We start from the raw sequence: 26835 nt of genomic DNA, 5'->3' as shown, positions 1-26835 counted from the left end.
ATTGCTGTTTTGAAGACAGCCACATACAGTCACATGTTATCATTGTCATGTTAGGGTTTTACCAGGGTAGTTGTTCAGTAACCTCTGGCTTCAAAGCTTCTCAGGGCAAGGCCGCTCATACAATTTTGGGTTGCCCTTTGCTGTTTAACAGGTCCTGCTCTCCTGGAGAATTCCAGCTTTTTCTCTGGCATCAGTGTAAGAGAGTTGGGGGTGGGGCTCCATGCATGAGGATCAGAGGCAGAAAACTGCAATCAACGCTTCCTCTTCAGACCCTTCTTGGTGGTCACAGCCCTGTTCATCTTCAGCTGCGGTCAAAACTCTGGCTGAGAAATTGATCCACTCAGGAATCATTCAGGGATTGTTTAACCCGTCATTCCTCAGCGTTCACTAAGCATTCTCTCTGTCCTCAGCCAGCAGGAAGTTACCAACCACAGGGTTTTAAAAACACAGATTCCTGGTCCACCTCAGAGATTCAGATTCCATAGGTCCAGGAGGTAGCACATAAACGTTTCCATTTCCAAGCCCACAGCTGCAGCTGAGGCTGCTGGTCTGAGACCACATTTGGAATAGTGCTGGCCTTCAAGGACTAGAACACATTCTTGCCACGCTCCATGTCGAATCTTCTTCTCACTGTTTCAGTCTAATATTATGCCCTTGAATTTCACCAAGGGCCAGTGTGGGACAGGCCATGTTTGCAGTGCCTGTGATTGTTTTAGAGAGGTCATAGAGGTCATCTCAGAGACTTCACTCATTATGGTGCTCAGTATGCGTCATGGAAAATTACTCTGAGATCTGAGGATGCAGACATATTCAATCCCTTCTTAGAAATTGGTGGACATCTTAGTAGATGGTGAAGGCTCTGGAAGTCATCATCTTTCTCCCATTACTTCCAGAACTGGGATTTTTCTTAATTGCTACAGCTTTTCTTAGACAGAATTCTCAACATACTTTTTTCAATTCTTAATATAATTTCCTCCTTTTACTGCTTGGTTTTGTACTTTCGTATGTTCTAATAATACCTTCATACCTGTGTATTTTATTCATTTTATTTTAAACAGTAACATTTTTATTATAACGTTAATCCAGGTGGACATTTTAGTAAATAGAGTTAGTAAAAAGAAAATTAAAACTTTCCTGACCCTCGTCACTCAGAAATAACATCTATGGACATTTTGGGGGATTAGCCTTCTAGTTAATATATGCATGTATTTTAATTAAATTATGTGCATTTATATATAAATCTGTAAGTTTACTTGAAAATTAGAATGAAGATAATTTTGCTAAAATTAAAGACGTCTTACTCACAGTTTTATTCATTGCCATATGTGTTTATCAGTTAAATCATGAGTATCGTTCTCTATCATGATGCAGTCCGCTGTGACATAGTGTAGACTACAATATAGTCTTACAGTCCTACTCTGACTCTTCTAGGTAGTTTCCAGTTGTTACTACTTCAGACAAAATTATGATTAATATTATAGCAGATACATTTAATTGATTTAGTATAAAAATTATAGAAACGGACTACTTAGGGGAGAGAGGGAGAGGTGCAAAGTAGAGTTTACATTTTTATTCTAATCCCTACTGGATTTGAGTTCCTGTTTCTAAAGAATTTAGTCCACTCATGGATTATTTACTCCTTGATGGTCAATCCCTGTCCTTCAGCCATACCCAAGAAGGACAGAGCATCCCTCATCCTCCAGTGGTCCTCAGTGCTTCCCTCACACACAGCACCTGCACATGTAACAGACCACGCCATCACATTTCTTAGTCCCTCTCTTCTTGAAGGCCTCCTTTACAATTTCATGTCTTTGAATTCATACTCCCCATAAAGGAGTTATTCTTCCCCAACAATAGTCAGAAAGGGCATTATTATTATTATTTTTTAAACGGATTCTTAATGGACCACCGTTAATCGTATTGCCTTAAAGAAAAACAAGCTTAATGTTTTGTTCAGATCTCTCATTGGCCCATTTGGCTTTCAGTCCATCTCTGCGTTTCCACAGACCCACATCTCCACCAAAGGTGTGGTTGGTAGAAGGACTGGCAAAGACTTTGCGACTTGGGCTTGCTTTCTTCCTCTTTTCTGCCCATTGCAGTAACTTGGCAGGAGATGTCTAGAGGTTGGTGCTCCCACTGATATGCAGGTGCCTCTCCTCCCCCATAAAAAGCTGACGTGGTTGAAGTCACGTAACAGCATTTAGGAGGTAAGGTGAGCAGGATCTCGCAGGAAGGTTGGGTGGGGGATGAGGTAGAGAAATGACTCACAAGCAACTCTGTGTCTTGGCTCGGTAACCGAGAGGGTGGAAGAAGTGTTGGAGGGAAAGCACTGAGGCTCAGGAGAGCTTTGCACGTGCTTCTGGTCACGTGCCCTGAGAGCATCTGGAAGAGATGTCTGGCAGGCTTTTGGATGTACAGGTCCGAATCCAGAAGAGGGTTAAAGCTTAAGTGACTGTGGAAGGCATCGTCTGTTAGAGGCAGGAAAGACCATGGGCATTAACGTGGCCTTTCATGGAGAACATGGGCAGGGATACAGAACCCGAGAGAGGGTGAATGCCAAAAAGAGGTGGCAGGAGGGGCCCGGGGAAGATGTGAGGGGTGTCAGCTACACCACGTGTGATCTTCACACCACACCAGTAGGGAGTCTTGAGAATCCTGTTAGGTTGGCTCTACTCATTTCCTTGGATTATCTGAAATAAATTTCTCTTTTAGTTTTAAAAATTAATTTTCTGGTCTCTTTCTGTAATCACAAATGATCTTAATTCTGCATCTACCCCTACTCTTTCCAATAGTTGCTTGATGTGGAAGCAGCACCCGCTTCTAAGATGGACTCTTAATTTGCAACTGTTGGTCTCTTTGTTTGGAATTAACATGAGCTCTTGTGTTTTGCCCACTTTTGTGTTTGCTTTAGGAAGCATTTCATACAGAGGAGTCTGCAGAATTCTCTTTCAAGAGCATTTCAGAAGTTATTTGCCCACCAATACTCGGGATGAACTGGGTGATCTCTGCTTACAGGCTTTTAAACCTTTCCAGAATAAAGGACACTGTTACTGTTTCTGGCTCTAAAAATCCTTGCGTTTTTTTCTTTCTTTCTTTTTTTTAAACAGCTAACCACTTTCTGTCTTTTTCACCCCAGTAAAGAAAATCTAATGTCTTATCACTGCTCCTGTCTTTTGGAGTTTTAAATTACAGAATGTTTAATTACCAAAGGTCCTTTTGCTTATTATATTTTAAACATGCAATGATGTTTCCAAAAATACTCTAAATTGAAGCAGGGAAAGTCAGCAACAGCTTTATTCAGGTTTTATTGGTGAACAGCTACTGGTTTGGATGTCTGAGGCTAAGTAATTTCAGTGCAGATAGATAATTTAGCTTTATGATGATTCTGTTGACTAATAGTCCGAAAAGATAAGAAAAGAGTCACATATAGGAAGATGTAGACTTTTTCCACAGTGAGCCATGGTTGCATAACGATTCCTAGTCCAGTGGTCAACAAGTTGCTGCCACTTTGTGACATATTTGAATTTATTCTTTGTTTATAGAAATTCAAGCCAGAAAGGCTCATAGTGTTGGCAGCTGATTAAAGCAATTTAAGTTTGATTTTTGACACTGTAATTAAATGTGAGCTCAAGTCAAATAGTGCATTCCATACCCCTTCCAGGTGGGCAGGGCTCTGGAGCTGGCAGTGTGTCACTGTCTAGCTTGGGTTTGGTCTCAGGGATTCCAAAGAAAGCTTTGATTTGTAGATGGGTGGGTTGAAGGGTGCCTTCCAAAATATATCTTTTAGAGGTATGAACTAACAAAATAAATGCAAGAAAATTGGATTAATTTTAATAATTCTGCTGCTTTGATTCCAAATCCTTGAACACCTACAAAAACAAAGTGTCTCTTAAATCGCAGTCTTGCCTTTGGATCCCGGAACTCTCTGTTTCTGTTTATGAGCAGGAAGAGCCAGACATGTATTTTGAGATGGATGGAGGCATACAGAGGAGAGTGGAGGCACCCGAGAAGCCCATTCAGGGTACCGATGGGCCATCACTGGGCTTTTGCAGCCTTCAGAATGAATTCCTTTCAAATTATGTTTTCGAAACCAGATGCAGTTTCTTTCTGTTAGTGATTGTTTTCATATGAAATAACATTGAAATCCAGTAGCAAATTGGGCTAGATGTAGATGAGAATTCCGTGTGGGTAACTAGGGTTTTACAGAGAATTACAATAATGAGTGGGGTGAGACTCAGATATTGAACATTCATCAGGGGTGGGAGCTTAGAGAAGTAGATCAGGGTGACCACCGGCTTCCTGGCCAAAGAGATTTTTATCCAACCCTGGCCCCGCCTCTTACTCACTGACTTTGGATAAAGGATTTAGTCTCTTTTTTCTAAATATTTTTCGGGGAGATGTTGGTGATGAATACTCATTGGAATGCTCATTTAAAAAATGGACTTGGTGTTATATAAGATATGTCAACAAGAATGTTACTTTCTGGATTCTATGAAAAGTTACAGGAATAACAAAATAGATGGCTTATTTGTGATAGACAACCAATTATTTGATGGTTCATTTAAAAAAGTCGAAAGCTCAGGCAGGGGCTACTTAGAAAACATGGGCAGGATAGAAACATTAACCCACGTTATTTTTAGTGTGCTCTTTTTGCTACCTAAGTGTGTTTTTTAAGAATGATAGGGCATATTTCAGAGAGCAAACCTGGAAGCATTCAATCCAATGGCATTTAATCAAATGATTTTGAGTGGAAAACTGGCCTCACCCAGACACAATGCCTCCTTTGAGAAACCATTTTTCAGAGTCTGAGTTGCTCCCACTTTGAGAAATAGCTACCCTAGTCCATATGGAACAATGCATTTCTTCCCCGAATATATTTTATGTCCAAGAGAAATAATTTCATACAGCTTATACCTACTTTGTTTTTGTTATTCTGTCTCCATCATATGGTATTTAAAAAGATTGTCAGAGCAACGTTGTTGTTTAGCTTTCTACTGAAAATTCACATGAGAGTAACAACTCTGTCTTTGGAACTGGCTTGAAAAATTCTGAAGTAAACAAGAATTTGCTTTTTCCTTTTATCTAATCTGAAATTGATTTATGAGACAGGACCTCTATTGAACTGTGTTAAATACCTTGGAAATATTTTGAACCAAACTTTCATACTGTAATAGGAAACAGCATAAATATATTTGCTTCATTAAAATAAAATATTTAGATATGCTTGATCTACTACACTGTAAGTTGATTAAAAATAGTTAAAGTGTTTTAACCTTGCTAGGAAAGCAGTTATGGCAGTATCCATTTTATGACTTTCAAATAGCTTTTATTGATTATAACTTTACACAATCATTTGTCATATTGCAAATAAGAGAATATGGTTAATATATGGATTTTTAATTTATGGTATCCTCTTCTTGCAATACCAATATAACCAATCTTTTCAAATGTTAGTAAATCAAGATAGAACCTTTTATTAGTAAATTTATAGATGTGATAAGAAAAAGGAACAAAAATGCATATTTTATAAAGACCATTATTTCAGAAGTAAATCTTTTTTTCTTACATTTGAGAAAAAGTACAAATCTCATTTTATATCTTTCATTTAAGTAGCCAGATCTTCTCAAAACTTATATATGAAACAGCTTACTTATAGCATTTCTTAAAAGCAATTTATTTTTCCTGGGGGCTTATTCATAGGAAGGGGACCACTTATGAAAAATTATTGATGCTACTTTAGGTTTAGATTAAAGCAATTCTTTCTATAATAGCAAATTCTCAATTTTTGTATGATACAGCTTGTAGTCATTGTATATAACATCAGTTATAACCCTTCATACTGAGAACTTTAGCTGATGGGAGGAATAATTATAAAATTTACCAAGAGATATCTGAATTTCATTCATATCATGTTTTTAATGTGCAAGCCATAAGTTGCAAATTTTTGGTGAAGAATTTCACAACTAAGAGTGTCTGAATCTGCAAATGTACCCAAGACACCCTTTAATACTTATCTGATCAAACTTACGGTGATCTTAATTGCTAAGTTAAGTCCATTCAGTTAGAGTTGCAAGTAGTATAGTTCCTATCTCCTCAGGGAAGCTTTGTCACCATTGTGTCTAAGTTGGCCTGAAAATTTCTTAAGCTGATTACTATTTTAGTTTCCAAACTTCCGCACTTGAATTGTGTTTTTTTGCAAGCAAATTCAATGAACTTCACTTGTACCAGGTTACTCTCATTTTATTCACATGGTGATGAACTGATTATATTTGTATGGAGGCTATCTTTCCCAATCACCCTGAATATTGTTCTAAATTTAAGCTCTATGCTTCTCTCTTTGTTTGTTTCTTTTCATGAGCTTTTGTCCTAGAGTAACCTCCACATTTTTTGGAGGTGGCGTCACATAGTGTTTTAGATGTAAAATAAGGAGTTAGAAAGACTTTGGTCTGAGGTCTGTTTGCTTGCTGTGACTGTGGGCAAGAGACTTAACTTCTCTGTGCCTGCCTACCTTTAGCTATAAAATGTAGCTAATAACAGACATATCTAGTAAGGTTTTGTGACAGCTGGACCAGGGCTTGGCTCCGTATGTAGTAGCTGCACTTTGAGTTGCTGAATGTTGCTTGAGAAAATGAAGGGAACTATGTGGCTGGTCTCACTTTAAGTTGTGTCCATGAATCTCTGATGCACACTCACTGAAGCCTGGAAATCCTCCCCCTCGACTCTGTGCTGTCGGCTGGCTCTTCTGTCCCTGCTGGGCTTCTAAGTGATGGGCGGGCTGAAGGCTCAGCTTTAATCTTGGCTTTTATTTGTTACCTCACTTTTCCCCACTAAGAAATGAGATCCAATCACATGGCTTAAAAACCATTCTATAAACTGGTGATTCCCAGTCTCGAATCCTGATATATCCAGCTCCCAACTGATATCTCAACATGTATATCTATGAGCACCTCTGACATAAAGTACGAATCCCAATCTGCCCTCCCCAATCTTGTATTCTTCAAGTCTTCTTCTCTGTAAAGTAGAAACACTATTTTCGCAGGTTGTTAAGCCTTAACGTTACACAATAACCACAAACCACAAATCATCTCTGATTCTTCTTTTTTCGTTCTCTCTACCTCCAGTCTGTCACCAGTCCTGACAGCTCTTCCTGCAGAAACTCCTGGTCCATCACCCCTCCCCTAGAATGATGCAGTAGCATCTTAGCTTGGTTATCCCAGCTTTCCTTTGTGCATGTTGACAAACCTTTTCTGTACACAAAACCTTCAGAACATGTCAAGGAGATCAGACAATCCCTAATTCATCTTTGGCCCCAGTGGCTTCCCGCCATATTGGGGATTAAGTTCAAACTCCTCCGTAGGATCTGGCTTTTCCCCACCTCATGGACACAGATGAGATTGTTCAGCCCTGGCTTGTGTCTGTTCCTCGGATGCCCCTGAACCTGTGAGTTCAAAATCAAAAATGGTATTTTAGGAGCTGGTCCTTCAGTCTAGAGGGCTACTTCTCTGGATCTTTAAGTAGCTCGTCCCTATTTGTTGTGCAGGTTCTAATTTGATGCCATTTCTCAGTGAGGGCCACCCCCTCCAGCTCCTGGCTCTTCCCAAGGGACAAGAAGGGTCTTGGGAAGAACTCCTAATGCTTCATATCTAAGCTCTCCGTTCCTTCCTTGCAGTGAATTGATAAATGATTGCAAGGCAAAGCTATCCCTTCTCTCCCATTTCATCTGCCTCCTTGCAAAAGTATTTCACACGTGAAAAGTTTTGACCTGCTAACTGAGGAGAAAAGTAACTCTGAAAGTTTTTTTTTTTGTTTTCGTTGTGTGTGTATATGTGTGTGTGTGTCTGTATGTGTGTGTGTGATGCGGTAGGGATATCATGCAAAGAGTATTTTATACAAAATGCTTTCAGTGTCCAAGCTGAGTTTCCCTTGTTTGGAAGCTAATCAAATGGCAAAGCGCTTCTCAACTGCATCTTTCTCCCTGCTTCTACATGTGTGGTTAGGGTCTCAGTCCTAATTTAGTTGTGCAGCCAGATATAGCATTTAACTGAGAGAATAATACTGGAGTGGACATTCTTGTAGGTGACTTCTGGTGCACATATACACACATCTCTATTGTACACGTATTAAATAGTGGAATTACACAGTCTTTGATGAGAGTAGATGTGCCGACTTTCTTTGTTTACTTCTCTAATTCATTCTCCATCCTTCTCTGCTCTTCTTGTCCTGGGAGTTTGACTTCTGTCGACTACATCAAATGGGCTCCTTTGTCCGCTGCCTTCTGTTGGGTTCAGCAAATGAGAGTCACCACAAGGAAGCCTGAGAGTAGGAGGAGAGAGCTTGGGGAGTTTTTTCTCCAGCTTTCTCTCTTTGATCATGGGTTAGCAGTGACTTTTTCCCTCCATGGAAGGCCACAGCTCCTATTGTTTATCCTCTCCTGTGTTCACAGCTACTGCTCCTGCGTGACTGCTACCTCCCTTGCCCTTGTAGGCCTGAGGGTAGTAATGGCTTCCTGTTCTTGCTAGCCTGGGGGACTTCCTCACCCTTTGGTTTTTACTAAATTCTACCTTTACCATTGTAAATTATTTCATTAAATTTTGTTCACTTACCTATTTGAATATGCTATATGCCTCTTATTACAGCCCTGATGGATAAATAAGGATGTTTTCTAAACTCTAGCTGTGTGTGAGAGTTCTTATTGCTCCACAACTTCACCAAAATTGTTAGTCTTTGTTTTAGACATTCTGATGTATCTGTGGTGTTATTCCATTCAGGTTTTAATTTGTACTTCCTGCTTTACTAATGAAGTAGAAGACCTTTTAATATATTTAATGAGCAGTTGGATATCCTCTTTTATGACTGCCTGTGCAGTTTCTTCCCTGTTTTTCCTTGTGTGTATTCTGACTTGTGTGTATTCTTATTGATTGATGGGGGTTCTTTACATATTCTGGATATGAATAGTAGATTAGATGTGTTAAAGATACCATCTTCCACTCCATGCATTGCCTTTTGATTCTCTTAATAGTGTCTTTTGATGAAAATTTAAGTTCCTAATTTTTTTCTTCTTTTAATGCAGTTCAATTTATTAGTCTTTCCTTTACTCTTAGTGTTTCTGTGCCTTGTTTATAAAATCTTTCCCTTCCCAAGTTGGGAATATAGTTTTCTATATTATGTTCCAGAAGCTGCATAGTTTTTGCCTGTCGTATTTAGATTTACAGTTTGTCTGACATCAATTTCTGTGATGTTATGAGTTACTTCCCAAGTTTCTGTTTCTTATGTGGATTTCTCATTTTCCAGCATCATTTACCAACGGTTTCTCCCTTTTTTAACTACTCTGCCCCTTTGTAAAAAAAAAATCAGCTGCCACCTTTGTCAAAAATCAAGTGTGTCCATATATGTGTGAATCTGTTTCTGAACTTTCCTTTCTTTTCCATTGTCTGATTGTTTCTACCTGCATGAACACCATTCTGACCTAATTGCTGTGCCTTTATAAAAATGTTTAGTAGAGCAGGTTGTCCTACCTCACTCTTTTTTTTAAGATTTGCCTTTTAAAAATGGATACGATAGATAGATAGATAGATAGATAGATAGATAGATAGACAGATAGATAGATAGATAGGTAGATACACACACACACATAGTTATGCGGTACATGTGATAGTTTGTTACATGCATAGAATGTGTAATGATCAAGTCAGGGTTTTGGGGTGTCTGTCACCTTGGGTATTTCTCATTTCTATGTGTCAGGAACGTTGCAAGTACTCTTTTCTAGCTGATTTGAACCACACAGTACATTATTGTTAAGTATAGTCAGCTACTCTGCTATACAACATCAGAACTTATTCCTTCTATCTAACTGTATGTTTGTACCCATTATCCAAACTCTCTTCATCCCCACTCCCACTCTCTGCTCAGCCTCTGGTAACCATCATTCCATTCTCTATCTCCATGACATTAACATTTTTAGCTCCTACACAGGAGTGAGAACATGTGGTATTTGTCCTTTGTGCTTGGCTTATTTTACTTGACATAATGACCTCCAGTTCCATCCATGTTGCTGCAAGTGACATGATTTCCTTATTTTTATGGCCAAATAGTATTCCATTGTGTATATGTATCACATTTTGTTTACCGTTTCATCTGTGGATGGACATTTAGGTTGATTTCATGTCTTTGCTATTGTAAATAGTGCTGCAGTAAACATGGGGGTGCAAGTATCTTTTTGATATACTGATTTCTTTTTCATTAGATAAATACCCAGTAGTGAGATATCTGGATTATATTGAAGTCTTATGCTTAGTTTTTTGAGAAATCTCTACTGTTTTCTTATAGCGGCTGTACTAATTTACATTCCCATTCACAGTGTAGAAGAGTTCCCTTTTCTCTTCATTCTGGCCAGCATCTGTTATTTTTTGTCTTTTTAATAATTGCCATTCTAATTAGGGTATGATGATATCTCATTGTGGTTTTGATTTGCATTTCCCTGATGATTAGTGATATTGAGTATTTTTTTTTCATATGCTCGATGGCCATTTCTGTGTCTTCTTTTGAGGAATGTCTATTGATGTTCTTTGCCCACTTTGTAAAAGTTTTTTTTTTAATTGTTGAGTTGTTTGAGTTTTGTGTATATTCTGGATTTTCTCTTACTAGATGAACAGTTTACAAATATTTTATCCCATTCAACAGGTTGTCTCTTCATTCTGCTGGTTGTTTTGTTTCCTTTGCTGTGCAGAAGTGTTTTAGTTTAATATAGTCTCATTTGTCTATTTTTTGTTGCCTGTGCTTTTGAGGTCTTAGCCATTAAATCTTCGCTTAGATCAATGTCTTGAAATGTTTTCTCTGTTTTCTTTTAATCGTTTTATAATTTGGGGTCTTAAGTTTAAGTCTTTCATTTACCTTGAGTTGATTTTTATATATGGCAAGAGGTAGAGGTCCAGTTTAATTCTTTTGCGTATGGATATCCAATTATTCCAGCACCATTTATTGAAGAGGGTGTCTTTTTCCCAATGTATGTTATTGATGCCTTTGTTGAAAATCAGTTGGCTGTGAATATGTGGATTTATTTCTGGGTTATCAATTCTGTTCCATTGGTCTATGTATCTGTTTTTATACCAGTATCATGCTCTTTTGGTTACTAGAGCCTTGTAATATATTTTGAAGTCAGGTTATGTGATGCTCCCAGTTTTGTTGTTTTTGTTCAGGGTTCCTTTAGCTATTCAGGCTCCTTTTTGCTTGCATACAAATTTTAGGATTGTTTTTTTCTATTCTTGTGAAAAATGACATTAATATTTTAACAGGGATTGCATTGAATCCGTAGATTTATTTGGGTGGTATGGTCATTTTAATATTAGTTCTTCTGATCCATGACCATGCAATGTCTTTTCATTTGTTTGTGTCCTTTTCCATTTCTTTCATTAGTGTTTTGTAGTTTTTTTGTAGAGATTTTTTGGTTAATTTTTTTCCTAGGTTAATTTTTTTCCTAGATATTTTTTTCCTTATACCTATTGTAAATGGGATTTTCTTCTTGATTTCTTTCTCAGCCAGTGCATTATTGGGTATGTAAATGCTACTGATTTTTTTAAATGTTGATTTTGTATCCTGCAACTTTACTGAATTTTTTTATTAAACCTAAGAGTTTTTTGGTGGAGTCTGTAGGTTTTTCTAGATGTAAGATCATGTCGTCTACAAAGAGGGACAATTTGACTTTTTTTCCAGTTTGGATGACTTTTATTGCTTTCTCTTGCCTGATTGCTCTGGCTAAGACTTCCAGTCCTATATTGAATAGAAGTGATAAAAATAAGAATCCTTGTCTTGTTCCAGTTCTTAGAGGAAAGACTTTCAGCCTTTCCCCGTTCAGTATAATGTTAGCTGTGGGTTAATCATGTATGGACTTTATTATATTGGGGTATATTTCTTCTGTACCTAGTTTGTTGAGAGCTTTTATTATGAAGCAATGTTAAATTTTATCAGATGCCTTTTCTGCATTTATTGATATGATCGTATGGTTTTTGTTTTTTTCTATTGATGTGATGTATCATATTTATTGATTTGTGTATGTTTTGCATCTCTGGGATACATCCCACTGGACCATGGTGCATTATCTTTTTGATGTGCTGTTGGTTTCAGCCTACTAATATTTTGTTGATAACTTTTGCTGAACAAAATACTAGAAAACTTATATTCATCAGAAATATTGGCCTGTATCCGTGCTGAACTGAAGTGATGTTCATCAGGAATATTAGCCTGTAGTTTTCTTTTTTGTTGTGTTCTTGTCTGATTTTGGTATGAGGGTAATGTTGGCCTCATAGAGTGAATTAGAAAGAATTCTCTCCTCTTTAATTTTTTGGAATGGCTTGGTGAGGATTGGTATTAGTTCTTCTTTCTAAGTTTGGTAGAATTCAGTAGTGAAACCATCTGGTCCTTGACTTTTCTTTGTTGGGAGATTTTTTTTCTTATCCAATCTTGTTATTTGTTATTGGCCTGTTTAGGTTTTCAGTTTCTTTCTGATTCAATCTTGGCAGGTTGTATGTGTTCAGAAATGTATCCATTTCCTCTAGGTTTTCCAGTTTTTAATAGTCTCTGATAATCTTTTGTATTTCTCACACTTCTTTAAGAGTGTCTTGTCTGTTTTTGACTCTGCATTTCCATACATATTTGAGAATCACTCAAGTTTCACAAAAACTTTGTTGAAATATCGATTGTATCTGCATTGAATCTATTAATCAATTTGAAGACAATTCATCTTTGATTATTAAGTTTTTCAATCCATGAATATATCTATCCATTTATTTTGGTCTTCTTTTAATAATATTTTGTAGTTTTTGGTGTAGAGGTTCTGCACATATTATGTTAGATTTATTTCCATATTGTAAGGTATTTTTAATGCTAATGAAAACAGTATCACTTAAAAATTTTGATTTCTATTGATGTTTATGCTGATATATAAAGCTAAAATTCTATATTGACCTTGTATCTAGCAAACTTTTAAACTCATTTATTAATTCTAATGACTTATTTCCAAATTCTCTTGGAAATTCTGTGTAAAAAAATGATGTCATCTGTAAATAAAGTTTTATTTACTTTTTCCCAACCTTTAACATTGCATTTCATTTCCTTGCCTTCTTTACTAACTAAGACTGCCAATTCAATTTCAGACAAACGTGGTAATATGTGGGGCTTCTTTGTCTTTTCCCCCAGCTTCAAAAGATTAAATTTTAAAGTTTTGACATGAAAATGTGTGGTTTACTGTAGGTTTTGGTAGATTCCTTTTATCAATTTGTAGGATTTATAAACTTCCTCTTTATTTCTAATTTACTAAGAATTTTTAATATGAATATTGAATGTTACTAAGTGCTTTTCTTCTTTTGTTTAAAGTTATATAAATTTTCTTTATAATGTAAATTTGATTATTTGATTGAAACAAGCTTTCATTCTTAAAATAAATCCAATTTGTTCACAATATATATATTATTGTCATATATACTGTTGGGTTTTGTTTTCTAGAATTTTATTTAGGATTTTGCATCTATGTTTATGTATGAAATTAGCCTATAATTTTCCTTTTTAAATAATTTTCTAGTTACCTTTTGGTATCAAGCTTTCTTTTCTTTTATCTGAAAAGCTTATGTAAGAGTGGCATCATTTTTTTAAAAAAATGCATGTTAGAATTTGCTGATAAATCAATTTGGCCTGGAACTTTCTTTCCTTTTTTTTTTTTTTTTTTTAAATTTTTGGAGTTGTCCTTTAAGAGATCTGAGATTTTTCAATCAATGTCTTTAATAATTATAGGAGCTCAGGTTTTCTGTTTTTTCTTTTGACAGTTTTGGTAAATTATATTTTCCAATTATATTATCTATTTCAACTAATTTTTCACATTTATTGATAGGAAATTGATCATAATATTCTATTATCCTTCCAATATCTATAGCATCTGTAATAATAGCCCCCTTTTTATTGTTGACTTTGGTTATTTTAACCTTCCCTCTTTTCTCTCTATAATCACCAGTGACTTATACATAACTAATCTTTTCAGAGAACCAGATTTGGCTTTGTTTATCTTCTCTACCGTATGATTATTTACAATTTTCTTAATTTTGTTCTCATTTGTTATTTTTCTTCTTCTTTCTTTGGATTTTTCTGACTTTTTGAGATTGATGCCTTTACCTCTTTCCTATGGAAGCTCACCCACAGAAACAGTAACATTATTATGTGCTCCACTTCATATTTACTCTTCTGTTTTATTTGCGGAACCAAGCCTCATTCAAGTTAGTATTAAAATATAAATGACTCCCACAGCCATCTCTTTATGCAGTGCCATAAAATGTGCTCTAATCAGAAGGATTTTATATTATGTGTTTTTAATTATTCTTGTGAATCCTCAATGCCCAAAATGAACTGGCAACAAATATTTGTCTGTAGATGTCAAGATATTTCCTCATACTGATACACTTCTCAGCATAACCTCCCCTTTAGTTTCTTTGCTCCCTTCATGATGAAACAAATCCTTTACCCAATTTCCCCTACAATCTGAATATTCCCTATTTTTGGGGAACTCAACTCAAATTTCTTTTGTCCTAGTTTCTTTTTTTTTTTTAACAAGTTTCACTTGTTATCTTACTAACAGTGTATTTAATAAAGTCGATGCTCAATAAATACTCTTGTCTCAATGAATAAGCTTCAACCTCTTTGTAGCTATATTAATATATTTATGTATTCTATAAAGTCTAATTGGTAGCTTATTAAAAGTTTTTTTTGTTTGTTTGTTTTTGAGATGGAGTCTTACTCTGTTGTCAGGCTCGAGTGCAGTGGCATGATCTCGGCTCACTGCACCCTCCGACTCCCTGGTTCAAGCGATTCTCCTGCCTCAGCCTCCTGAGTAGCTGGGATTACAGGCACACGCCACCATACCCAGCTAATTTTTGTATTTTTAGTAGAGATGGGGTTTCACCATGTTGCCCAGGATGGTCTCGATCTCCTGACCTCATGATCCGCCTGCCTCAGCCTCCCAAAGTTCTGGGATTACAGGCGTAAACCACCGCGCCCGGCCTGTAGGTTTTAATTAATATATTTAAATTTTCTTGGCATTTCAGTATTTCTATGTTATAATGTGAATTATTTTAAAATGCTTTATCTGATTACAAAGGTAGCACACACTTGTTTTATCCCAAATTTTCTGAACTGTTTGACTTGAAAAGAGGGCAGTTACTCCATGATCCAAACCTCAAAACTGAAATTTGTATTTTAAGATGTTTTCTCTGCATATACTAATATACATATGTGATAATTTTCTAAAACTTATTATACTTTGAATATTTTCTATGCAGTACATTAATATCTATCTCATTCTTAATACTGTGTAGTATAATTATCCAATATCTGATTGAAAGACATACAGTTTATTTTCATATTTTACTGTTACTGAGCAGTGTAATAGCAGACATCCTTTGTACTTATAACTGTCTATTGTGAGTATTTCTAAAAAATAGATTTCTAGAATATCAATCGCGGAGTCAAAGGATAAATTATTTTATTCCCATTATACACAAATGTCAGTGCTTTTTCCTCCACATTCTTGCCAAGGCTGCAAAATATTACATTTTTTCATTGTTGTTATCTGGCTAGGCCCGAATATTGTGTGGCGGTTTATTTATTTTTATTTTCTTTAATCTGTTTTCACTTTTCTTGGATGGTTTACACTTATGGATAGTAAACTCCTGTGATGGTGACTCGTGGTCATCCAGGTTCTTTTGCATTGTGTGGGTTAGGTTGAGCAGGATACACTCTTGTATATGTACCAGCTGTTGGTTTATGTGATTTTTTCAGGTCAATATATCCCATCTGACAATATACCTTCCATTTGGCTGACAGTCTGTCATGCACACACTGTACACACACAATTATATTACAAGGCTGATAAAACTGAATTGCTCTATTCCAGTGGTTCTCAACTGGGAGAGTTTTTGGTTGCACCTTCAGGGACACTTGGCCATGTCTAAAGACAGTTTTGGTTGTCATAATTGGAGTCTGCGAGGTGTTACTGGCATCTAGTGGGTAGAGGCCAGGAATGCTAGCAAACATCCTGCCATGCACAGGGCAGCCCCCACAACGGATAATTAACCAACCCAAAATGTCGATGCTGCCAAGGTTGAGAAGCCCTGTGGTCTATTGCAGTGACATTTTAGTGCTTTTATGATTTATTGTATCACAAGTGTACCAATTTGTGTTAATTTTAACACATTTATTCTTGCTCAAAAATTGGGATGTGTCTTTAAATTGATTGATTAGAAAGTATTATGGTGAATTTTCATTGGCAGAATTGTTTTTTCTTTCCTAGTGATACTTTAAATCATGATGTGCTTTACATCTTACCATCCAAAGTCTTAGATTTGAAGAAATATTATATGATTGTGTCTTATCTTTTATCTCTACATATGTACAGTCTAATTTCAGTGTAGGAATAGGAAGTCTCATGTGTAGCATGACAGTGTAATTGCTGTATTTGTAGGTATTAAAAATCAATCAATGCCTAGCTTTGTACCCATAGGTATTCCACTTTGTGCCTGCTCTAAGGTAAAACACAATATCCAATGTTGGAAATAATTTCATATTTAGTTTTATGTTAAAGTCATTCCTCTTAAATTTAGTAAATGGACAAAATATTGATTGAATGTTCAAATGTAGGGCAGAATGATTGATTTATTCATTTGGGAGGTTATGAATCATTCCTATATCTATTGATTTTGTTCTTCATTTATATTCATTACCTTTAAATTCAGGAAAGTTATTGAAAATTCAGGGAGTTTCAATGTTGGGGAAACATTTGTTAGATTTGCTAACTTTTTCACACTAAACCTTCTATGTTTTCTTACATTTACAAGCAGTCTAATAATCCAGTGAATCCCTTACATACTGAATGTTGGGAAAAGGTCATGACAGGAATATCTAGTTTTCAAATCTTGGTTTGTTAAAGATCAGAAATCTTCCTTCCAGATCTTGGTTTGTTAAAGGTGATGATCACCTAAACTAAAGCATATTCAGATGATGGCTGCTTGATTTAATGGAGTGACCTTTTATTCCCGGCTCTTATAGGAGAAAATCTGTAAGTGGCCAGGGGAAAATGGATTTCAATGTGTACTGTCAATTCCTTTTTTTGCATTTGTAAGTGAGAAAAAAATTAGGTGGTTAAAAGGTGGCAGTTTTGAGTTATTAAGAATGATATGGATTAGCCTCAACTTCCATGGGTCACTACGAGGTAGCCGCTGATACTTCACATCTGGTTTTGGTTTGCAGTAACTGACAAAGAAGCACAAGGTATGTATAGCCCTATTGTTAGTGTCGTTCCACTCTTTTAAAGACAAAAAGCTCCCCACTCCAAAAGTACAGAAATATTTTCAACTCCAATTTACTGATTAGGCAAAATCTCTTGAGTTAAGGGTCACTAAAGGCAGTTGAAAAATTTCTTTGCAAACTTCTCAGTGTTCTGGCTGTTAAAGAAAAATAGTAAAATAAAAAGAGCTCCCCAGTGTAAGAATTCCATGCAACAGAGAGTGACGTGTGAGACGCATTAATGCTTTCCATTCCTGATGAAAAGCTCGAACAGCTTTAAGTAATGTGGAATCCAGTATCTCAAATCCTAGCTCCATCTGGGAGGTGAGGTGAGCTTTGGGTGCCCTAGCTCCCTGGGATTGGAAGAGCAACATGTTGTCTACAGGCATTCCATATGTGAGTTTAATTATGATAACTTGACTTCTTTAAAGAAGCTTTTTAGATGTTTGGGGAGAATCCCACTCAGGACTGTGGGTTTTCTTTCTCCTGCTTTCCTTGGGGAAGGAGCACACAGGACTATGGTTCCCAGAAATGGAGACACACTCTGTGAACCTGTGCATGTCCCTGTGCCCACAGCGAAGGCCCCTCCAGTGATCAGCGAGGCCCACCATTGCAGCCTTCCAGATGGCTCTCATTAGAGTCAAAATTGACTGAGGGAAGCCCCCGGGGCGTCCTGGAAGCCTTAGAGACCATGCTAGGGACAGAGCCCCTGATTTCTAGGAGCTAATGTTTCAGAGAAAATAATAACAGCACCTTCTAAACACTAGAGCTTTTCTCTTTAGTAACTCAAGGTAATGAATCCCCACCCTCTCCCTCTGCTTCTCATTTACCACCCCTATTTCTCTGCAAGTCACAGAAGGGAAAATTGAAGTTTTCCCACATCTCCTTGGGAAAGTAATCTGAGGTTGATGGGCAGAGATGTTTCCAGAGAATGGGAATGGGGTGCCAACAGCATGGAGGAGGCTAGGGAGCTGCTGGTGTCGGGCATAGAGTGAAGACCAAAGTTAGGGATGGGAGAGGAGGGTATCTACTCTCATGGGGCAAAGTGACCCTCAGGCACCTCTACATTTGATGGGCCCAGAAAGAAAAAGGGTGGAAAAGAATAGGAAGGAACTGTTGATGTTCCCTTCTTATGTCCTTTCTGTTGGGTCAAAATACTGTTGTAATTTTGGCATATTTTTCTCTCTATCCAATATGCAAGTTGTTTGTTAGGCTGAATACTGCTTCGCTTCTTTTCTGCACCTCCAGTGACTGACAATGCTTAGCACATAGCCAATGCCAATCAAGATTGATGAATGGATGAATGATCATACAGAAGGAATATTTTCTGCTGTAGCAACATTGCAAAAGTTTCTTCTTGAGTAAGGAATCTTCTGATGGTATGCTGATGCCCGGTCGCTATATAACAACTCACTCCAGGACTCAGTGGCTTAAAATCACAATGATCACTTTATTATTTAGAATCTCTCATGGTTCCAGGGCTTGATTGCACTGAGATAGATATTATTTGCTTGGAGTCTCTTATAGGTTTGCAGTCAAGTGCCGGTTGGGGCTGGAGTGATCTTGGTTTCTTCATTTATACCTCTGGGGGTTGATGCTGGCTGTGGGCTGGGACTGATGCCCGGAACACCTACAAATGGCCTCGTCACATGGCTTGGGCTTTCTCCCCGTATGGTGGCTGAGGTTTAAGAGTGGCTGTTCCCAAGAAAATCAGGTGGAAGCTCTGTTCAGGTGGAAGCTCTACCACTTTTCCAAGGTAGCCTGGGAAGCCACGTAGCTGAACTTCTGCTGTAGTCACAGCCCAACTCAGATTCAAGGAGTGGGAACGTGGACCTCACTTTCTGATGGAAGCAAAGTCAATGTCACTTTATAGAAGGTTATGCATGACGGGAAATCCTACTGGGCCATCTTGGGAAATACAGTTGCCATGGTGATATGGCAAATGTCTAGAAATGCAATCAATATACCATTCTAATAGTTTCTAATAAGTACATGTGAAACCAACCCAGTTGCCTAAATAGTTTGGCTGGAAATAATTTTAATCAGAGTTACTTTGGAAAATTACAAGGACTAAGTTGTATACAAATGGGAGCTCTTATTTTATATTGAAATCCAGATAAATCTGCTGTAAAATCATCATGATACCAGCAAAACAGAGGATGTATACTCATCCACTCATCCACTCATTCATTCGTTCGTTCTTACAGCCGGTATTTTTTTTTTTTTTATTGACTATCCACTTGCTTACAGGTACTATTAGCTCAATTATTGAGATGGAAATCCCATAAGATACAGATTTGGGAGGCTTCTTAGAGAAATTTTACCTTCCTCACTTCCCAATGACTCAATCTAAGGAGACAGCTCAAAAAAGCCACTTCCACAGCTCACAGGGCCTGCAGCTAGACTTGGGAGAGAGGTGGTGACAGTGGGGAGAAGAGGGGTGGGGAGAAGATGACCTCCTGCTCTGTCTCTCTCTCTCATCTGTTCATAGATATCAATACCATCCATTGTGTGTCTGTGTTTGCCTGTGTGTCTGTGTGTATATATGTGTGTGCATGTGTGTATATGTGTGTTTATATGTCTGTCTTTGTGTGTGTGTGTCTGCATGTGTGTGTATGTGTGTGTGTGCTTCTGTGTGCCTGTGTGTATGTGTGTCTGTGTTTGTGTGCTTCTGTGTGTCTGTGTGCATACGTCTATGTGTATGTGTGTCTGTCTTTGTGTCTGTGTGTGTATGTGTGTGCATGTATGTGTGTGTCAGTGTATGTGTGTGTCTGTGTATATATGTGTGTTTATGTGTGTCTGTGTGTCTGTCTTTGTGCCTGTGTGTATGTGTGTGTGTGTCTTTGTGTGTGTGTTTCACATGTGCGTGTCTGTGTATGTGTGTGTCTGTGTGTATGTGTATGTGGGTCTGTATGCATGCATGTGTGTGTCTGTATGTGTGTCTATGTGCTTCTGTGTGTGTGTCTGTGTGTGTTTGTATGTGTGTATGTGTATATGTGCATGTGTCTGTGTGCATATGTGTACGTGCATGTGTGTGTCTGTGTGTCTCTGTGTGTGTGCATGTGTGTGTGTGTCTGTGTGTCTCTGTGTGTGTGCATGTGCACGTGTGTCTGTGTGTCTCTGTGTCTCTGTGTGTGTGCATGTGCGTGTGTGTGTGTGTCTGTGTGTGTCTGTGTGTGTGCATGTGCGTGTGTGTGTGAGAGAGTGATGGGGAGCCATTGGTTCCTCACAACTTAAGTCCCAGCTGTCATCTTAACTTTGTGGATGGTCAGCAGGCAGTTTAAAAACAAATGAAGGCACTGATGCTGGGCACGTTCTGTTCAGAACTGAGGGACTGGCTGGTGCTTTGGCCGCAGCTGGGCCTGGCCACATCCCTTCAGAGGAGCCACAGCTGGTTGGACTGAAACTGGCCGGGCCTGTCCCAGTGCCCTCCTGTCAATTGCTGTTGAGAGAACCTCACCCATCCCAGGGGAGTCCCAAGTTCAAATCAAACTCTGGGCTCTTGAAGGGCTCTCTTGGACTAGCCACTGACACAGCCAGTATTGCCCTCCCCTGATACTCCTTGGCTCTGTGGCCAGCTTCATTCATTCATTCATTCATTCATTCACTCATTCAGTAAGTGCTTGCTGAGGGCCATCACTGACCCAGTCATGAGGGAATCCTGGGGCTCCCCTCCCAGTGTCAGCACTGGGGCTCCAGGAAGATGGCTGTCTTCCATCTCCAATGCATTTTAATTTCTTCTTTGAACAAACCTGCAAAGTTACTGGTTGATTGAAAAAGGAAAATTGGCACACATGAATTAAATGACGCATTGGGGTCACCGAGCAGTTGGGGATGAAGCCAAGGTCCCTGTTATCAGGATGCTGCATGGACTCTTCCCTTCGGAGAAATATCACGAAGGCTCCCCGCCTCCAGCGCGCGCCAGTGGACCCCTCTTGTGAAGCAGAGGTTAGCCCTGCACTCACGGTCCTCAGTTCCTACCTAAGCCATCTCATCATTAGCAATTCGTATTGTGCATGCTGGCAATGCAGAGCCCAGGGTCGCTTTTTCTTGAGCCAGCGTCTTTTATCTGCAGTTGCACCCCAGCGAAGCTGGAACTGGAATGTACAACTGTTACAGGGTCCAGGCCTCCTCCCATCTAGTTTGCAATGCCTCTCACATGCAAAGGGTATGTTTGTTTCCCTTTAAAAATAGCAGACGAGTAGATGAAACACTGCTTTAATTATCCTTCGGTAGAATACATTGAAAACGAGCCTCCCTGTTCTACTGGCAGAGCGAGGGGAAAATGTATCCTAAACCACAGTGGGTGAAGCCTCTTCAGATGTCGGTCAGAGCCTTACCCACACCCAGCCCCGCCCGACAGCCGTGAACACAAATAAACAAGTGTCACCCATTGACCTCACAATTCCTTAGTATATGAACCAAAGTGGAAGGGGAGAGAAAAGGAAATACTGCAGATATTTTTAAGTACAAGCAAAGACAGAAAGTTGCAAAATCGGTTATATTTCTTTTTGCTGAAGTGTATAATGTTTGGATGACCAAAAAGTCAGTGTAAATGTATAATAAGATTATTTTCAAGAAAATCTGTATATTAAGCTTTAAGGCCTATTTTACTTCATGTATACGTAAAGTACCATTTTTAGAAGTGCTATACTCCATGCATATTCCAAAATACTACACGGTTTTTTTTGAGAAAGGAAGGGACCGTGACGTTTTTGGCACATCTGATATATTATAGTATAATCCATATTCCTCCTGTAACACTTAGTTCTGGAAAAGGATCTACTCATGTCTGAGTTTAGGCAGGCACTAGCACTGACGTCAGTATTGTGTACAGAGAAAACAAACATGCTCTAAATTTACTGAATTTGATGCAACTCACATTTGGGAACATATTGAACAATCTAAAATTATTGTAAAGTGGAAAATTTTTCAGGCTTTAAAATCACTAACAGTGGCATAAAACAATTATACAATTTCCATGGTCAAATCTCAGTCCCCCAGATTTATGCCTTTAATCTTACATTCAGATCTGTGTAATTCATCTTTGCTCCTAAAACGTGTATTTCTTTATGTTCTATAATAATGAACAATTCAAATTTTTCAAAAAAAACCACCATTTCTGCATTATAAATGTTAGATCTTAATTTTAACAAGTAAAAAATGAGACCACTTTGTAAAATAATGTCAATTCAGGGAATTTAAATCAAGAATTAGACACACTAGTTCTCTCTGAAGGCCTTTTTGAGGGGCATTTAGCACCCTCTAGTGACAACAATTCAAGCCGTTCAAAGGGAACTTCCCTGCACGGCTCATGTCTGGTTTCTAGCTAGCAAGTAAACAATGCAGTGTAGTTCTTTAGGCAGGAGGTGGTTGCTTCCTAAAATCCTTGAGGCAGGATTATTTTTGTGGCTGGAATAATCTCCACCAGGCAACTGCGCAGTGGGAAAACCATGATTTATCCGTATCGGCTATAATATTCTTTGGCTTATCATGGCCAGTCCACTCAGAAAGAACATTTCTAGTACTCCTTGAACACTGCAGCCTTTCCCAAAACATGTGCTGAGATCTGTGTGGGCATCAGATGACAACAACAAATTTATTGACATCATCGTTTCAGTTTAAGTCGGTGTGTTTAACAGGATTTAACACATTTTCATATGAGTGAATTGGAAAAGAACTGGCCTACCTTCACTTCAGCTGCACCTCTGTGTCCTCTGCGTTGCTTGCAGTGGGAGATAATACAGTGTGGAGAGGGTGAGGTGTGGAGGGGGGCAAAGGATGAGGAGGGCTGGGATGGAGAGGATACCATGTGGAGTGTACCATGTAGCAGTTACTGCGCTGAGACAGACTCCCAGTGTCCTGTGCTCCTGATTTCAGGCACGGGTATAGGGCTTCATTGCATCCGCAGGTAGCCTGGTAATACTCATGCAAATATAAATGAATTTGTGGCAAAGATTTTTTGCCTTCACTTCATTTCTGATTCCATTTGTGATAGAAATAAATTAGTAAATAAATCATCAAATGAGGTGATGCTGAATTAAAGTCCACCTCAACCTAAAACTAAAAGCCAACTTTAGAAAGCAGCAGGAAAAATTATTAATGCAGGCTTCTACATAAATTTCTATCAACTGAATGTTATTATAGTGCCACTTATGATCTTTCTTTAAGAAGTAATCTGTATTTTCTTTAAAAATAATTCATAAAATAGTGACAGATTAAGACAAAAATAAGTGATGCTGTTTAGTATCTTATAGGTGAGATTGACACACTTCTTAAAAAACCATTTAAAATTCTGACTAGAATCAAAATCAAAATTAATTTCAACAACCTGGGATAAATTCTCAGTTTGGCCAAGGATGGTGACAGGGGACAGTACCTGGGAGAGGATACTTTGGATCTGAGTCGGGGGTAGAGTGGGATGCCAGTCAGATGCTTTTGTGACTCTTAATTATATGCCCTGTGGGCATACCAAGGCTTATGGGCACCAATGGCAACGTGATGTCTGTAGCATCTATGCTCAGGTATACCCGGTTATATGGATAAAGAAGTTGAAACTCATTTAATGGTTTCCAAATTATATAGAGAAGCCTAATAATTGGAACAATACATTTAAAAGTTATTTTAAACTAAATAAGGGTGACAAAATAATTACTCTCCTCTTAGGTTTCTTTCTTAAAACCACAGATAATATGTTGACATATTTGGAGTCCTCGATAATGGTTTTAATATTCCTGCATTTTTAAAGTCATATGGAGTTGAGTAACAGCAAAATTGGCATAAACTTGAGAACGTGTGGGATGCTTATGAAATTGTGCTTATTGAAATCATTGCTCCATGTGAGCTTATAGAACTGAACTGACGTGTGCTTCAGTATTAAGGAAATTGCAACTTGGTGTTGAGAAGTTGAGGATTTGGTATGTGATAACAGTTTCCTTGGTTTCTTTTAGTTCAGATCAACCAAGAGACTGAAGAACACATTCGCCACTTAGAGAAAGTGTTGAAACAATGGTTATTTAAATTGTAATTGGATTATTTCTTAATGTGCTGCTGGGGGATATGGCACTCCCCTCCCCCAACACACCCCCCCGCATACACACATTCACACACTCATACACACATACTCACATAGTTGTATCCAATGGAGTGAAGCTGTAATCATGAAGTATGCTGTGAACAGAAAAACCATCCTTAAACAGCACTGACTGGGTGCCCTTGAGGGCTGAGAGTGTCTTAATGCCGCGTATGTTCTCAGGCAAATCCTCCAACTGCTGCAGATGGAAAAGTTCCACGGAGTGCTGGAGTTTTCCATTGTGTGGCAGCCCCAGATGCTTGATCCTTATCTGCAATCTCAGGCATGTTCCTGGCAAAAATCCCTGGGACATCGTTCTTGTGGGGCTCTCATGAATAATCCAAACACTATGCATTTTAAATTCGTGTGTCATCTTAAGGACAATATGCAGCACTTTTGTCCTATTGTTTTGTCCTTAAAAACCTGCGTTTCATGGGTCGCTCCCAGGCTCTGAAGTTTTATGTGTGCAGAATTTGAGGAGACTGAGATAGGCTTCCCGAATGCTGAGACGCGGTGACTGGGTAGAGCCCTGTAATCCTGGCTTCCTGAGTGCCCACTGGAGTTCCTGGCAGGAAAATACCATTAATATCACCTGAATGGATTAACGCCGCATAGATGGCTCCACAAAACTCTTGAGCGTTTCTGGGTTTTCTTAATAAAATGAAAAAAAAAATAAGAGCTCTATGCTTGCTGTAGACATTTTAAAAAGAACAGGCATTTGGACATGCTAAAAGGTTTGACACCTACAAGTATTGTGGGCTGCACTTTTTACAGAACATTCCTGTATTTTTCAGATATTTACAAAAATGTACAACATTGCATGTTACTTACGTATTTTTATATTAGGATATAATTTATGTTTATTACAAATTTATGTTTTGAAAATATAAGTGAACCAAAGAAGAAGAGGGGAAAAAACAAAAAGCTTCTCTGCCATTAGTATTATAAGATATAGCTGTCAATATTTTTACTTTGCCTTTTCACAAGGTCAGGAGATCGAGACCATCCTGGCCAACATGGTGAAACCCCGTCTCTACTAAAAATACAAAAAATTAGCCGGGTGTGGTGGCGGGCACCTGTAGTCCCAGCTACTCAGGAGGCTGAGGCAGGAGAATGGCGTGAACCCAGGAGGTGGAGCTTGCAGTGAGCTGAGATCACGCCACTGCACTCCAGCCTGGGCGACAGAGCGAGACTCCATCTCAAAAAAAAAAAAAAAAAAAGATGATTTAACAAAAAGTCTAATATGAAAACATACATGACCTAATTTTTACATATAGTAAAACAGGCCCTTTGGAGAGGGGACATGGGTTTCTCTGTTGAACAGCCATTATTTATACTCATTCCAAAGTTTCTAATATGATGATACTATTTCCTTGTATTACCACCATTCCAATACTGTTCTGCTGCCAACTAGTCGACATCTCCACACATTTATCTATCACAAGATTCATAAAGGGATCAAGTCCCCATAATATTCCTTGGACATGTCTGCCACCATTGCATTTCATTTTTCAACTCGGGAAGGTTAGCTTCGCTCATGGTGTCTGTTCCTCGGGTTCACAGATGCTTTGCACTAGAATGCATGGCGACCCCCATCTGCCTTTTTATTTTTAACAAAATGGGTCTATGATATAATTCTCCTATATACTGTGATTTTTTAACTAACCAGGTAAGATATCAGAGCAGTTTTCCATATTGCTAAGTGTTCATCTACTACATCATTTTCCTGCAATGTTTTTGAGGCGGATGGGCGTTCCATTGTAGGGATGTATAGGGCAGGGATAAAGACATGAATGAGTCATGAGTGAATCTTCTGTTGTGTCCCCACAGATGTGGAGGTTCAGACGGGTCTCCTCTCTTTGCTCTGCGCATGTATCACATTGAGAACCATGTGGCTGTCATTCAGAGTGTTCTTAGCTCCTGACCTTCCTCCCCGTATTCCATACAGAGAAGTTAGTAAGGGAACAAGAATGAGAACTTGTTCAATCTTTAGAAAATGGGAAGAAATGATTTTAGGATACATAAATAATAGTGCTTCTTTTATTGTGACAGTGAATTTATGGTATATTTATTTTATGTTATTTTGTTTCTTTCTTTGGAGTAAAATGTGAGACTAGTGGAAGGTTTTGGCAGATTCACAGGAGATGGGTTTGTGGCAGAGACGCATGCAATGGAAATGTGTACTTTATTCATAGGTTCTGCTGTCCACAGCCACTGGGTGGGCTGTGCTGGTCTAGTGTGGTGTTTGCTACGTCTCAAGGAGAGTGAAAAAGGACCCTGCCCTGACAGGCTCATGGCAGGATGGGCCTCAGGTAGGGGCCATGTGCCAGATTGCCCCCTAACTTGGTCTGTGTAGTGACTTGAAGGGCATATATCCCTAGGGAGAGGAGGTATCAGGTGGGAATGGCAGCCTGGTTCTTAGGCTGCTGGGTGGTGTAGGGGTG

The 26835-nt window shown here is 38.4% G+C and overlaps 1 protein-coding gene and 1 pseudogene across 2 annotated transcripts in view; one reads left to right on the top strand and one right to left on the bottom strand.

Annotated features, from left to right (window-relative positions):
* ERG (ETS transcription factor ERG) overlaps positions 1-26835 on the top strand; it is a 284031-nt gene that overhangs the window by 134673 nt on the left and 122523 nt on the right. The gene's annotated exons all lie outside the window — the stretch shown is intronic.
* On the bottom strand, positions 25729-25930 carry LOC112130510 (small nuclear ribonucleoprotein G-like; annotated as a pseudogene).

This window comes from Pongo abelii, chromosome 22 (genome assembly GCF_028885655.2).
Source record: "Pongo abelii isolate AG06213 chromosome 22, NHGRI_mPonAbe1-v2.0_pri, whole genome shotgun sequence".
Taxonomy (NCBI): Eukaryota; Metazoa; Chordata; class Mammalia; order Primates; family Hominidae; genus Pongo; species Pongo abelii.
Note: the sequence above shows the minus strand (reverse complement) of the source record. Positions and strands in the feature narration are given on the sequence as shown.